Here is a 15,495-nt window from a genome sequence, read left to right as displayed (position 1 = left end):
AATTACATCAATATTCAAAATTAGGTACATATTGAATGACGTCATCATCTTTACCGTTTCTAACCTTAAATACCTACTTACTATAAAGTTACAAATGTCGCCATACTGTATCAAAATACAACAAAAACTAATAAAAACTATAGTTTAACAAAAAACTACCCTTTGAAAGACGTAACAGCAGACATCCGATATTGTTAATGAAAAAAAAAATTGCAAAACATTTTTAAAGCAGAGACAAAAAGGGTGTTTCGTAGTAGGATTAAAGTTGAACAATGCCGTTTTTTCACCCTATTTCTCACCTGGCGCGGGGTTGGTATTTTTTAAATTGATTTTATAAAAAAAAGCGTATCGATTCAGTGTCGTATATTTTAACCGACTTCAAAAAAAAGGAGGAGGTTACTCAATTCGACCGTATATATATTTCTGTATGTTCGGGGTTCGGAAATCGAGGTAAACTATCGAAAATCCGCATAACTTTTTACTGGGTGGACCGATTTTGATGATTTTTAAGTTAACCGAAAGCCGATGTTTATCACGTGGTCACATTTAAATTTCATCGAGATCTGATTACAACTTTTGGAGTAATCTATACTAATATTGTAAAGCTGAAGAGTTTGTTTGTTTGTTTGTTTGAACGCGTTAATCTCAGAAACTACTGGACCAATTTGATAAAAAAAATTGTGTTAGATAGCACATTTATCGAGGAAGGTTATAGGCTATATATAATCACGCTAAGACCAAAAGGAACGGAGCACCAATAAAGAATGTTTCAAAATCAGGGGTTCTTTTTTCCTTTTGAGAGCTTCCGCTGCGTGCGCTGTGAAAACAGTTAAAGTTTCGCAAAAATCATGTATGACAGAATTGATCCTCTTTAAAATTCCTAAAAAAAAGTCCGCGATAGCATATATCTATCTTTTAAGGTTGGCTCACTATAACCTTTTTTTTTTTTTTTTTTTTTTTTTTTTTTTTTTTTTTTTTTTTTTTTTTTTTTTTTTTTTTATTGATATCGCAGGGTAACCCATTTACGGGTGATATCCAGGATGCCCGGGTAGGCATTCCTAGACCATATGTCGGCTTAGCACTTGGGGGTGCACTACCGACCAAAACCCCTGCCGCTTAATTGGAGGGTCCCGGAACTGCAGGCAACAGGATCCCTCCAGCGACAGGCTGGCCTCGGCGAAAAGACCAGACTTCTCCTCCATGGGACTGTCCGGCTCACCTCTGAACAATCCCGACGACGCCATGTCTAGCAGGACCGGGTTCCCATCCCGGCCCGACATGGGCACAGGGGCGTTACTGGAGACGCATTAAGTAGCGCCTCCTACGCACCCCCGTTCGTCGCCTGCGGACGGAAGCCTCGTCGGCGGCCCCCTCTCTCATCCGCTCGTCGTTCTCCTTCTGGGACATTACTGTCTCGCAGAAGGAGACCATCGCCTTCCAGGACTCGTCGTCACCGAGCATCGCGGTGATAACGCTCGGTAGTGACAAGTCCCCTCCGAGGACTGTCGTCAGATCGCGACGTAGCGCCGCCCATCTCGGGCACACCTCGAGGGTGTGCTGGGCAGAGTCCACCGCCGCGCCACAATCGTGACATTCAGTCGTCGGCTCCCTTTGGGCCGTCCGACACAAGTATTCACCAAAGCAGCCGTGCCCGGTGAGAACCTGCGTCAGACGGAAGGTGAGGGGTTTGCGCTTACGGCGCATCCACCGCTCAAGGACCGGGCGCAAGGCAGCCGTTACGCGTGTGCCATACGGCTGCTCCACCAGGTCCTCCCCCCACCTCCGCATTAATGCTTCTTGCCCCATCCGGCGCACCCGTAGGATCCCGTCCAACGTGAGGTTCTCACCGAGAGCCCTCCTACCCGAGACGTATGAGTAGGTCTCGGCAAGGACCTCCGCCACGAGCTCCCACGGGGGGTCGCCAGCTAGAGCAGTAGCTGCAGCCCACGATACCGTACGATACCCCCGAATCACCCTCACCGCGATGATCTTCTGCGCCGACCGCAGTGCGGCCTTATTCTTCGCAGTGAGGCGATCCGCCCAAACCGGGGCACCGTACGTCGCCATACTCCGGCAGACTCCGGAACTATAACCTTTTTTATGCTAACCAAGTTTGTTCTAAAATAATGCATTATTTGCGAAGATGTTTTTATAAACATGATATTAATCCTCATCTAAATAAATACGTTATTCATCACAAGTATTTAATTTAAAATATAATAGCCTTTTTACATAATTCGATTTCAATGAGTATCTTAGGAGATATTGCAGTTTTAAAATAAAATCGCAGCAAAATAATGATCAAGTATTGCGCGCGCCTCTGTTCCACGCGGACGAAGTCGCGCGCAGAAGCTATACCTAATAAAAAAATTAGACAAAGGTGTTTGGAATTACTCAAAGAATACAGGTTTTTACTAGCTCCAGTATACGAAAAAATTTCTTTGTGCACGCGTGGTGCTTGTATTTCCTGGTCATTAGATGGTAAATTCAAACTTGACGTTCTAGCTTTACATGAAAAATTTTGGTCACCGTCAAACCCTTTAATTTGACAAGTCGCAGAACCACGATATTATCTATTTCGAAATGTCGAGCTGTATTTAGGACCAAATCCTATTTATTGAACATATTTTGAAATGCACGTTTTGCATGCCACACTGCGACACATTCTCTGACGATCCGTTCTTTTCATTTTCGTAGTTACTACATATTACTATTATAATCATCATTTCACGTACCGTACCGTAGTCTCTAATTTTTGTCTGTCTGTCTGTCTTTCTGTTGGCTTATCTTTGGAGGGGCTGAACCGATTTTTATGGGATAGTCATTAGAAGCCAAAAAAGGTTGGGGGCAAAACATAGGCTCCTTTTTATCCCGAAATTTCCGCTAAATCGGGGTTTTACGCGGGAAAAACCATGTTTACCATGTCCGAGTACCTAACGCCCAGATAGATATGAAATACCCAAACATTTTTTATTAAATACGACAATTTTTTGCGATCAAATTCTTTTTGTTTAGATCATTGTGTTGAATTTTTATGGGACAATCATTAGAAGATATAGAGATATAGTGATGAAGGTTATAGACAACTACTTTCCTCAAATTAACGCGGGTGAAACCGCTGTGCACAGCTAGTCTTTAATAATGCGTATTTACTTGACAATTTTTTCGTCTACCTACGTTGTATTACTTGTCGATGTAATTGAAGTCGGTTATTTTTTCGTTTGCTTGCAAACACAAATATGTACAGTTAATAGTAATGTTTATTTGCTTCTAGTTTTTTGTATTTATAATTGGAACGAAGTTCCTTACGGCAGGCTTGACATTTGGCTGGGCGACCGAACTGAAAAAAAATGTGATACGAAAAACCGTAAGAAAAATATATAACGGAAGTGACGTAATATCAGTCACACAACTGTATAATATGACGTTTGTAAAACTAAAATATTACTAGTAAACTTTTTTTAAATTATTTATGTAATTTTATACTGTCTACAAAAATAAATAAAGACGTTTTTTTATTTCACTTAATAGTTTGAATTATTATTATTATTTTGTTTGATTTATTTTATTTTACGGTATTTGTTATTTTCTAAAATACAAAATTTCCTAAATACTTTTACGTACTTAATTAAAAACCAATCAACAAAATTAAAAAAAAATCAAGAAGTAGAAAATACCTATGTATAAAATTCAACTTTTATTTTCAAATTGTGTTGTTTCTATACTATCCGAAGGAACTTCGTTCCTACCTGGTGTCTCATGACACCACAAATTTTTGTATGCTTTTTTCAAATATAAAAGTTTCATCAGTACGGTCCATTTTTATATCAAATTGCTGATCCGACAGACGTCGAACTGTTTTATAAACAGCAATCACGTTTTTTGTTTAATTTTTCATTCCATAAAAAGCTTCAACAAAATATTTAACTTTTAAAAAATTCTCGACCGCTTTTCTGTATGAAATAGAAGCCCAGCAGTGGGACATTTCTATAGAGTATAGAATTTAGTATTATAGTGTCAATTTAGTATGACGAAATCTTTAACAAATGAATGGTTCTTTAGTTCTTTCTTGATAAGACTAAAAGAAAAACCCTGATAGCAATCGTTACTCATAGTATGGAATATATCCGCCAACCCGCATTGGAGCAGCGTGGTGGATTAAGCTCTGATCCTTCTCCTACGTTGGGAAAGAGGCCTATGCCCAGCAGTGGGATACTACAGGCTGAAGCGCGTGAAGCGTAATAAAAAATCTACTAGAACTGGTCTAGCTGTTTTCGAGTTTAGCGCTTAAGAACATATTTAGATTTTTTAATAAATAAGGACCGCTTTAATTGCGAAAAAAAGGCTACTAACTAATGAATCGCAAACAACGTCGCGAATATCAGCTGGTGTAAAACTTCTATCGACTTCAAACAAGGTGGCGGTTCTCAATTCGACTGTCAGCGTCGTTTCATATTTTATGTGTGTTGCCTCATAGGTTTTTACTGAGTGTACCAATTTTGACTTGACGAGCTTACGATTCGCGCCAAATGGCCTTTGAATTAAAGATTACGACCTGTGTGTTCAGATACCAGACATCGAAAAAAAATTCCGTGTTACTGAATGAAATTCCAGACCACAACCGCACAGCTGACAGACAAAACTAAAACGCAACAAGTTACTGTTAAGAACTAACCTTTAAAAAGTAAAAAAAAAAAAAAACTATTATTCTGACACGTGAAGCTTTTACTTAAATAATTATACGAAATAAAAAAAAAAAAACTTTTATTATGTTGAAAATGCAAAAATATCAAACCACCACAAGAGAACTTGCACGTAAAAATAACGCATCGAAATCGGTCCATTCGTTCGAAAGCTACGACGTTTCAGACAGACATACAGACAGACATTAGCGTCAAATTTATAACACCCCTCTTTTTAAGTTGGGGATTAAAATACAACCAGTAGATTGGAGACGACTCAAGTGTATAGTTGTATACGTATTGTTTCTATATTCACACTGTCCAAATAGAGTAAAACTGGCTCCATCTATAATTAAATAATGTCACTAACAAAGTCAGGACGTCAGAACTCTGGTTGACTAGAAAACTAATAATTAGGAACCAACGTCAATTGCGACAAGAATTTCGATTACTTACTCCATTCGTCAACCCGCTCTAAGATATGATAAGTACCTTCCTATAAAACTCTAAAGGCCTATATTTTGATTACTAATTGGTGTATTAATCTAAAATAATTCAAAGAATTATGTAAATATTTGATACAAGATGTGTATTTTTATTATATACCGCCATCTAGCAATAAAATTTTGTACTATTACGTACAAAGCCATCTATGAGCAAGTAGAACAACTGCTAATAGACAATCTTAAGAATCAATTTTAAATTATATTATTAAATTTTGTTTCATTAACGTTTTCGTTAGTGTAATTTTTTATATACTTATATTGTTTTGATAAATATAATATTTTGTATTTTTATATCATTAATTATTTACTCAGCTGACCGATGAGTCATCTATTACGTCATACGTAAACTGACCGAACAAAAAAAATTATCACTGGCAGCACTACACAAAAGTCTTCAACTGTCACCAACTAGGTATACTATAAGCTTTATTGTAATGTACGAAGGATTACAATCCTTGAAGAATTCGTATCGGAAGTAGTACAAAAATAGGATTGCCAACAATTTGAGTGACGTCACACGATGGAGACTTCTAAAATTACATGAGAGCAGATGAAAAATATTATTTCACTTTTACGCTCCAATTTTCATCAATTTAACATACGTTTGTAACTGGGACGTTATCCGACGCGAGTGCTATCGAATAGAATAATTTCGAGTCGATACAGTGCGGTGATATCGTAGATTGTTGCTTTGGTTACGAGAATATTTTATTATATCGTGAGTATCCAGTATATTATCGCTAATGCAGTTATTGTTTATCGATTCCTTTTACGTCTGAACACGTGATAATTTAAAGGAAAGAAATGTATTGAGTGAGTGCTTGGTATAGAAGCGGGCCGTGTGTCATGCAAAATCTTATTTGGAGTTGCTAAAAATAAAACGAGGATTGCTATTTCAGTGTGTTTTGTGAATTCGCAAACGGGAGTCTCGGTGAGTGAATTGAAAGGGAAGAAAAAATTTTTTTATTCGCGATCTTTCCAATAGACCTCACGGCCTTGAAGAAGCGAGGTGTCAAATTTCACTTATAATGAAACTGTTCTTTTTCTGAAGTTATATTATAACTATCACAATAATCTCCGATCAGTGACAGAGTTACGACCTTGACATATATAATTGAATAATCGCTATAGTAAACATTAAATTGAGTAAAAAATTCCGAGCCTCAAAAGTAAGAGATAAATTACATTTGTTTATAGCTAAAAGAATATTTATATTAATTATATCAACAAAGGTAAAAAGGGAATGCTTGTTTTAATGAGAAAGAAAAAAAATGATTACAAAAAAATTCTATATTTTTTTTTTATTGCTTCTAAGTCTTATAAAAAATATAAATATTTTTTTTTAAATATTAAAAATTTCGAAATTTTTTTGTTAAAAAGTTTATTTTATTTAAACAAAAACTTATATATGTTGATAAAATTTTAAAATGGTAATTTTTATAATACATTACAACATTATGTAATTAATTAATTTAAATTAAAGTTAATTTTTATAATACATTACAACATTACAATTATTATTTTTATAATACATCTATAAAAATCATACTATTACAAAACAAAAAAATAATTTACAATTCAATAAATTCAAACTTCAAAACTAAAGAATTCCATTAGTCCTAAGTAATATACTCGTGATAGTCTGTAATCTTAATAAAATGTATATTGTAAAAAAAAATTATTATCTTTACCTCTATATGCTAATGTAACATTCTTAAAAGGTTTTCACAATCTCATAAAATCGGAAATCACGCAAAACAAAGCAAGCAAACCACGAAGTGCCGCTAATATTAAATAATGTTCTTGCACACAAATTAGCGTACAAAATTATTGATACATCAGAGTTTAATATGAATTTACGTGACTATATCATTGACACTTCGGTCCTATTTGTCGTAGAGTGATAGTATAATATATACCTTACCTTACCTATAACCATACTCGATACATGGCGATGCAACTCTAAAAGAATTTGTCAACTTGATCAATTCCTAAGATAAGCATGGTTAACTTAAAAAAATCTTCAGGTTTATTATATATTAAACATAACTAGATAACCGGGCAGATGTTATGGCAAATGGATGGGGTCCCTGTCAATCAGACATATCAGACACTGACCTTTCTTGTGAACTATTAAATACTCGAAGTTGAATTCATCACCTTAGCCTAGCAGTCGAAAAATGGCGTGAACTCATGTGTGTTGCCCGTAGTCACCTCTCTGGGCAGGAGGTTTGGTGACCGCAGGGCTGGCTTTGTCGCACCAAAGACATTGCTGCCCGTCTTTGGCTTGTGTATTTCAAAGCCAGCAGTTGGGTGGTTATCCCGCCATCGGTCGGTTTTTTAAGTTCCAAGGTGGTAGCCAAACTATGTTATCGCTTAGTCGCCTCTTACGGCATCCACCGGAAGAGATGGGGTGGCTATATTCTTCACTGCTGTAACCACATAGCAGTTTTTACATATTCTAAAATTTTCTAATATTCTGCGCAATTGTTTCAAATTTTCATTCCATAAGAAGTATCTACAAAGTATTAGAAAACAAAAAAAACCGTCCAGTTATGGTCGAGTTTTTTATATTATTAACAACATCCACGGGATCTTAGTTGCCCATGCTCTGTACTACATATTTTTTTTTTCTTATCGATGTACGTTTTTTTACAATAGTTTAACTTCAGACCAGCAGCGCTAAGACTGTCTAGAATCGCTAAAATATGAAATGAAATAAAAATGTGGCGACATCTATCGCGCGAAATACGAACGACTACAAACTACGTAATTAGAGAAAAACTGAAGTATGCTACATCGCGCTATCAGAGTTTTCAAAGTTATTAAGTATACTATATACAAGATCCCGACAACAACCGTTAGGGCCGTTAGCCCGCCAGACACGACACCCGTCTGGTGGAGGATCCTCCCTTTTCGATGGCGAACGCGATTCTTCACACCACGTTCTTTTCTTCACACTACAAACTGGTGACCCCGAGCATGAACATCAGCGCAGCCTTCGCATGCTACGTCGTCATGACGTCATCATCACTTGATCCCGAGCATGAACATCAGCGCAACCTTCATCGTCATCATCACTTCCTCAAGCTTTCGAGCAGCGAGTAGCATCCAATATCTACGGCTTCAGCCAGCCAGCATCTACGGCTACTACGGGTATCCTGACCACCAGCATGCAGCGGACGCGCATTCCTGGTCATCACCCACAGCCTTCTCAGCGACTTTGGCACAGCACACTGCACTTCGGCCGGCCAGCAAGCAGAGACGAACTTCTCTCCTGGTCGACGCAGCAGCCAGCCACTACGCAGTACTGCACCACTCCGACTCACTGGAGCATATGCAGCATCACCGCAGACAGTTCCGACTCACCGTGAACTATGCGGCATCTGGTTCCGACTCACTGGAACATTCCACTGGCCCGGCAAGCATCACAAGATGAATGGACGACTCAACCTGCTATCGACCTCCGGTCTCGGAGGGGAGTGATGTGGCGACATCTATCGCGCGAAATACGAACGACTACAAACTACGTAATTAGAGAAAAACTGAAGTATGCTACATCGCGCTATCAGAGTTTTCAAAGTTATTAAGTATACTATATACAAGATCCCGACAACAACCGTTAGGGCCGTTAGCCCGCCAGACACGACACCCGTCTGGTTGGAGGATCCTCCCTTTTCTTCACGTCTCCAAAAAAACATTTATTTCGTCCTAAGGTGATATCACCTTACAAAAGTCAAAATAATGTCAATTACATAAATAATAATACAAATAAATTAAAAAAAAAAAAACTCGTCAATTATAAGAAAGTTAAGGCAGCAAAAAAAATCAAACAATAAAATAAAAATTTATATATACATTGGGTACACTACAGACTTAGGTAATATACCCAGTGTTATGTGCAACCTTAATATATAATAAATATAGTCCGACACATACAAATATATGATAAATACATATATTTCATAGTGTTTTTTCGAGTTTAGCTCTAAGCGACAAAATTTTCACAGCATTTTTATTTATATACAAAATATACATATTATGAAATTATGTAAATTACTAGAGATACTAATTATATTTTAGTGTATAGCAAGTTGTTGATATTCAGTTTAATCACTAAAATGTTGGATTTATAAGCATTGAAACCTATGAATAATGTTGAAACTTAAACAAATAAAAACTCTTTAGTAAGTAAATTTAGTTAGTAAATTTTTTTTTTAATATTTTTTTTTTTTTTTTTTTAGTAAGTAAATTTCGTCAATCAAAAATTATCTTCAAGTGGACTTCAAAAGCACTTGAGTCGTCATTATACAATTAAATAATTACATATAACTTTCAATTATTTAATTATAGTTACTGTGAAGGTACCATCAATTCGGAACGTAGATTCTGCAGAGAAGAATCGGCGAGAATCTCCACAGCTACTCTTTTATAAATCTCCTTTCATAAAATGATTTATAGTAGCGCATATCTAATTGTAATAAGTGGATAAGCAAAAACATTCTTAACTACTCTAAAAGTAATAAAAAATTATATATGCTATAAGCATTTCCTTTTGACATAACGAAAACATAAAAATATATTCCATAAAAATAAATAATACCAAAAAAATTTACACAAAATGATCTTAATGACCATTACATAAATAAATATAAACATTCAAAAACACAACATCTCAAAACAAACTCTCTAAAGTGGTTATTCAATAGAATTTAATAAAAAGTATAAATGAAAGTAGAAAAACAAATTTAAAATTTGCTAAGTATCTAGTCCGAACTAGACAAAAACATTAGCTTCTTACTTCCTAATATAAGTATGAATCTATATATATAAAAATGATTGTTTATTTGTATGTCCCTTATAGAATCGTAAGCTATCCATTTGATCATGTCATGATCTTCAGCAAAGTGTTGTGCTTGAGACCACAAAGATTTCTTAGTTAGTACGACCAAAAATATATGCTGTGTGGTTACGGCATCAAAGAATACAGCCACCCCCTCTTCCCGTGGCGACTAAGGGATAACACAGTTCCACTACTACCTTAGAACTTAAAAAGCCGACCGATGGCCGGATAACCATCCAGCTGGCTTTGAAATACACAGGCCGAAGACGGGCAGCAGCGTCTTCGGTGCGACAAAGCCAGTCCTGCGGTCACCAACCCACCTGCCCAGCGCGGTGACTATGGGCAATACACATGAGTTCACGCCATTTTCGGTGCGAACTTGTAGGGGCCTATGTCCAGCAGTGGACTGCGAAAGGCTGCTGTGATGACGACCAAAAAAAAAAGCGTAGCAACGCGCGTAGGGTACAGCTAGGATTTACATAAATGTTTACACTCACGTAATACTAGTTAATATACTCTTGTTAACATGTTATGTAATAATGTATGTGTTTGATATATGAATATTGAATAACATTAACATTTCACTGCTTTCTATATGTAAGAGAAAGCTCGAACCTTAATCCACCACGCTGATCAACTGATTGTTGATATAATATATATATATATATATATATATATATATATATATATATATATATATATATATATATATTGAAAATCTGAAAGCAGTCCGACTGGACAAGTACCTCGACCTTACAGAAGATTACAGTTAAATAATACTGCTTTCAAGCATTTGTATTCCTGTGGTAAGTAAGGTGGCTAGAGCTCTCGTAGGGTCGGCAACGCGCTTGCGATGCTTCTAGTGTTGCAGGCGTCTATAAGCTACGGTAATCTCTTACCATCAGGTGAGCCGTACGCTTGTTTGTCCACCAAGTTGTACAAAAAAAGACCATCGGGTGTCTTTGATAACAACCGGAACCGACAGCTTAATGTGCTCACTGAGGCACAGTTTTAAAGGAGCACTTTATTTCTCAACTCGATTTACAATCATCTACTTAATGAATATGTAAGTATATAATTACCTATAATATTATATCATATATTTGTATTTATGTGTGTACGTATGTATGTGTATATATGTATGTATGTAAGTAGTGTGTGTGTATATGTATATGTATGATATATGTGTATATGTATGATATCTATATGTATCTATGTAAGTGTATGTATTTATACCTGTATGTAATATATTACAGTTTTTTAGCTATTATGTTATTAATTCTTGCACTGTGTTCCCCGCTATATGACACTCTCTCTCATGACCATTGGTTGACTGGAAGAGATCTCTTCTAGAGATAAGTCACCTTTGCCATCAACTATATGTATAATTTTTCTGTACATTATTTTTAGTGCAATAAAGTATATATATATAAAAAAGTATAATAAAAAAAAAAAAAAATAAAAAAAAAAAATATATATATATATATATATATATATATACAGTGGGGAGACATTGATAATGATTATTACAAATAACATACGTATAAACAATTTATTATAATAAAAATAATATTCATTATTGCACACCATTAAAAGATACAAACAAAACTAGTACAATTAGAGGAAGATGTACAAAGGCGGTCTTATCACTAAAAGAGCGATTTCTAGCAGACAATCTTTGGCTATAGTACAGGGCAAAAAAAAGTGACACACAGCGTGCATACCAACGAAACGTCCCGTGAAAATCGGTCCAGCCGTTTCAGAGATTAGCCGGAACAAACGGACAGACAGACAGACATAAATTGTAAAAAATGTTATTTTGGAATATGTACCGTGTAAACATCCATATGCATTTAGTAAAAAGCGGTTATTTTAATATTACAAACAGACACTCCAATTTTATTTGTACAGATCAATTTAGTCTAAATAAGGCTTTTGATTAAAGAACATTGTAAACTCATAAGATCCACTCGAAAACCGTTAAGCTTTTACCTCCGACCTGTGTATCGTCTAATACACCCTAGAGATAGATTAAAGTCAAGATCAAACCATATTTACACCATTAGCGAAAGAAGCACCATATAAATACATATTATGTTTGTGTTGTGTGTACTAACAAAGTAAAAGTGTACAGCTTTTTCGTTCTATTTACAAGGACTTAAACAATATAGCTTGGCCTACAAGGCGTTATTGATACTAATATACCCTCTAAAGTGAGAATAACCAATGAAATTGACACCTTTCAGAAACAGAAATTTTCCTGAAAATAATGGAAAGGTCAATAAATAAAATTATTTTTAAAGTCTTCTGTATTATCTACGTTAATGGATGATGAAATAATGCTCTGTCCTATAATAAAACAATATCCTTATAGTTTATACTAAAATCGGCCGTGTATATTTACAGAAAATTACCTAGATATCAGTAGATACGTAAAACGAATACAAGATAACTCACTTTTTATCTATATGTATGCTTCAGCCTGTAATATCCCACTACTGGGCATAGGCCTCTTTCCCCATATAGGAGGAGGATATCTGTAATATTGTTACGAACACACAAAGAAACTAGCGCCATCTAGCGGTAACCATCGAAACCACACAAAGACAGCGATAACATGAAATTCTCTACTCAATACTAGATGGCGTTAGAGGTACTATTGTGGAACTATATAGAAGTATAGTCTCGAAAACCGGGTACATGCGCGAACTTTCCAGAATGGTCTGGGCCTCGTCTCGGCCGATATAAATAGCCGCAGCGAGGCGAGCGAGTACAGTTCAGTTTGAGCGATCTTCGAAGCGACTTCAAGAGTGAAAACTAGTGATCAAGAGTGGTACTAGCGAAACCTACGACATTGGCTACGACTGAGGACATTGTGAGTGCTTAGTGTTTGAACTTAGTGCTTAGTGTTTGAACCTAGTGCTTTGTGTTGGACCTAGTGCTAGTGAATAAAGTCTTGAAAAGAGTCAGCAGGTCTTTCTCTCCAAATCCTTCGAACCCTAACACGTAACAACTGGTGTCGGAAGTGAGATTTGGAGATGCCATTGACTCCGAGAGAAGACTCCAAGGACTTCAAGGGCGTCAGGACAAGGGCACAACGAGCTGCGGAGGCCACACCTACTGGGGACCAAGCTCCGCCCACTCGGGCTCAGGCCCCGCCCACTCAGGCTCAGGCCCCGCCCACTCGGGCTCAGGCCCCGCCCACTCGGGCTCAGGCCCCGCCCACTCAGGCTCAGGCCCCGCCCACTTTGTCTCAAGCTCCGCCCACTGGATCCGCCTACCTTACCACGTCCACCAGCGACACCGTAGCTTCTACAGACTCTCAAGTGGCTCTTCAATTAGGAAATTTAATTAAATTAATGGAGCTGCAAAGGGCTGAAATTCGTGCTTTGCAAGAATCACAAGAGCAGCAAAGGGTTGAAATTCGTAGTGCTTTGCAAGAATCACAAGAGCAAACAAGTTTCAAATTGCAAGAATCACAAGAGCAGCAAAGGGTTGAAATTCGTAGTGCTTTGCAAGAATCACAAGAGCAAACAAGTTTCAAATTGCAAGAATCACAAGAGCAGCAAAGGGTTGAAATTCGTAGTGCTTTGCAAGAATCACAAGAGCAAACAAATTTCAAATTGCAAGAATTACAAGAGCAACAAAAAGAGCTCCAAGAAAAAACGCTTTGGGCTGTAAAAGATGTTAGCGACGCGGTGACTAAGCTTCGAAAAGATGTCGACGTAGTGGAAGAACGAGTTGCCGGGTTAGGATTGGATCTTGAAAATGTGAAAACCGGCCTCACTGAACTACAGAAGAGAGTAGTACGCCTTGAAACCATGGGAATCGTGATGTCTAGCGGAACTACCGTAGTGGCGCAAGGACCAAAAGTGAAAGTGCCTCCATACGACGGCACTACTTCGTGGAACGCTTATCGTCGACAATTCCAGGCTGTTGCTATTGCCAACGGATGGACGGAAGAACAATGCCTGACCGCTCTCACTGTTGCGCTCAGAGGGCAGGCTTTATCGGTTCTGGAAGCACTGCCACATACAGGAAACGGGTTCCAAGACTTGATGGAGGCACTTGAATCCCGATACGGGGAGCGACACCTGGAGCACGTATTCCGTGCCCAACTGCGTGACAGAGTCCAACGCTCAGGGGAAGGGCTACAACAATGGGCGTTGGAAATTGAGAAACTCGTCAGAAAGGCATACCCAGGAGCAGACACCAAGATGGTAGACACGAATATTGTTCAAGCATTTGTCGACGGAATCAAAGACCTGGAGGTCAGAGCTGCAGTGAGGCTTCGTCACCACACCTCGTTAAAGGAAGCATTGGCGCATGCTTTAGAGGTCGAGGCTGTTCGCCATGACATACGGCAGACCCATAAGATCCACGAGGTTTCTGAGGAAGTCAAAGAGGCGAAGGCTCCCACGAAGAAAAGCTATGGAGTCATGTGCTACAAGTGCGGCGAGAGGGGCCATCTTCAGCTCAACTGTCCGCAGAAGAAGACCCAGATAGCAAGGATGAAGAGGATCGAGGAACAAATAGAGGAGCTGAAGAAGCAAGGGGCTTCGCCCCCTGCCCGGGATCAGGAGTATGACTTCAAGACGAAACACCGCAGCGGAAAAATGCATGGGAATGCCGACGCACTCTCACGAAGGCCGTGTTCGGAAGACTGCAAACATTGTGTTAAGCAAGAATCTAATGAAGTAACATTAAAGCTAACAAGAACAAGTCCTTTGGGTATCTGGGAGAGTGATGCTATGAGGGAGGCTCAAGAAAGAGATGACGACCTTCGGCACATCATCACATGGAAGAAACGGGGTGACGTAAAACCTATCTGGAGTGAGGTTGCACCCACTGGCGCTGTCACTAAGGCGTACTGGGCTCAATGGGACAGTCTGATACTTCAAAACGGAATACTCTACCGGAAATGGGAGAAGACTAACGGCAGAGAGTTCCACCTTCAGATAATTGTCCCAAGAAAGAGAGTACCAGATGTTCTCCGCGAAATACATGATGGCGTATCAGGAGGTCATCTAGGTGTCAAGAGGACGTTAATAAAAGTGCGAGAACGATTCTACTGGTTGCATTGTCGAGATGATGTACAGGATTGGTGCCGCAAATGTACTACATGCGCTGCTGTAAAAGGACCTCAGACCAGGAGCCGTGGGAACCTGCGGTTGTATAACGTCGGTGCACCGTGGGAACGAATTGCAGTTGACGTAGCGGGGCCATTTCCTGTAACGGAATCAGGAAACAAGTATTTTATGGTCGTCATGGACTACTTCACCAAATGGCCCGAAGTGTTCGCCATACCAAACCAAGAAGCTACAACAGTCGCTTCTAAGTTAGTCGAAGAAGTGATATGTCGCTTTGGTGTACCTCTAGAAATCCATTCTGATCAGGGCAGGAACTTCGAATCGCAAGTATTCCAGGAAGTGTGCAGAATTTTGGGTATGCATAAGACGAGGAC

General features: G+C 38.3%; 1 protein-coding gene across 1 annotated transcript in view; it reads left to right on the top strand.

Moving 5' to 3' along the window:
* The first annotated feature begins 5,597 nt into the window (after window positions 1–5,597).
* Window positions 5,598–15,495, top strand: part of LOC123668291 (ubiquitin carboxyl-terminal hydrolase 4-like) — a 44,154-nt gene continuing 34,256 nt past the window's right edge. Inside the window, exon 1 of the mRNA XM_045602056.1 lies at window positions 5,598–5,906. The gene's annotated coding sequence lies outside the window, so the exon portion shown is untranslated. The remainder of the gene's footprint in view (window positions 5,907–15,495) is intronic.

This window comes from Melitaea cinxia, chromosome 30 (assembly GCF_905220565.1).
Source record: "Melitaea cinxia chromosome 30, ilMelCinx1.1, whole genome shotgun sequence".
In the NCBI taxonomy this organism is placed as follows: domain Eukaryota; kingdom Metazoa; phylum Arthropoda; class Insecta; order Lepidoptera; family Nymphalidae; genus Melitaea; species Melitaea cinxia.
This window is presented reverse-complemented; position numbering and strand designations above follow the sequence as displayed.